Source organism: Bison bison, unplaced genomic scaffold (assembly GCF_000754665.1).
Source record: "Bison bison bison isolate TAMUID 2011002044 unplaced genomic scaffold, Bison_UMD1.0 scf7180017864527, whole genome shotgun sequence".
NCBI classification, from domain to species: domain Eukaryota; kingdom Metazoa; phylum Chordata; class Mammalia; order Artiodactyla; family Bovidae; genus Bison; species Bison bison.
In genome coordinates this window covers 10,017,983-10,019,280 of record NW_011495078.1, presented here as the reverse complement: position 1 = coordinate 10,019,280, position 1,298 = coordinate 10,017,983, and positions in this window count along the sequence as shown.

Genomic DNA, 1,298 nt, shown 5'->3' with positions numbered 1-1,298 from the left:
CCTGGCTTGTAGAATTTTGAGCATTACTTTACTAGCGTGTGAGATGAGTGCAATTGTGCGGTAGTTTGCGCATTCTTTGGCATTGCCTTTCTTTGGGATTAGAATGAAAACTGACCATTTCCAGTTCTGTGGCCACTGCTGAGTTTTCCAAATTTGCTGGCATATTTTCCTCTTGTATCTCTAATTTTCTTGAAGAGATCTCTAGTCTTTCCCATTCTATTGTTTTCCTCTGTTTCTTTGCACTGATCACTGAGGAAGGCTTTCTTATGTCTCCTTGCTATTCTTTGAAACTCTGCATTCAAATGGGTGTATTTTTCCTTTTCTCCTTTGCTTTTCGCTTCTCTTCTTTTCACAGCTATTTGTAAGACCTCCTCAGACAGCCATTTTGATTTTTTGCATTTCTTTTTCCTGGGGATGGTCTTGATCCCTGTCTCCTATACAATGTCACAAATGTCCATCTTTCATCAGGCACTCTGTCTATCAGATCTAATCCCTTGAATCTATTTGTCACTTCCACTGTATAATCATAAGGGATTTGATTTAGGTCATACCTGAATGGTCTAGTGGTTTTCCCTACTTTCTTCAATTTAAGTCTGAATTTGGCAATAAGGAGTTTATGGTCTGAGCCACAGTCAGCCTGGTCTTGTTTTTGCTGACTGCATAGAGCTTCTCCATCTTTAGCTGCAAAGAATATAATCAATCTGGTTTTGGTGTTGGCCATCTGGTGACGTCCATAGGTAGAGTCTTCTCTTGTGTTGAAGAGGGTGTTTGCTATGACCAGTGCATTCTCTTTGCAAAACTCTATTAGCCTTTGCCCTGCTTCATTCCATATTCCAAGGCCAAATTTGCCTGTTACTCCAAGTGTTTCTTGACTTCCTACTTTTGCATTCTAGTCCCCTATAATGACAAGAACATCTTTTTTGGGTGTTAGTTCTAAAAGGTCTTGTAGATCTTCATAGAACCATTGAACTTCAGCTTCTTCAGCATTACTGGTCGGGGCATAGACTTGGATTACCGTGATATTAAATGGTTTGCCTTGGAAATGAACAGAGATCATTCTGTTGTTTTTGAGATTGCATCCAAGTACTGCATTTAGGACTGTTTTGTTGACTATTGATGGCTACTCCATTTCTTTGAAGGGATTCTTGCCCACAGTAGTAGATATAATGGTCATCTGAGTTAAATTCACCCATTCCAGTCCATTTTAGTTCGTTGATTCCTAGAATGTCAATGTTCACTCTTGCTATCTCCTGTTTGACCACTTCCAATTTGCCTTGATTCATGGACCTAACATTCCA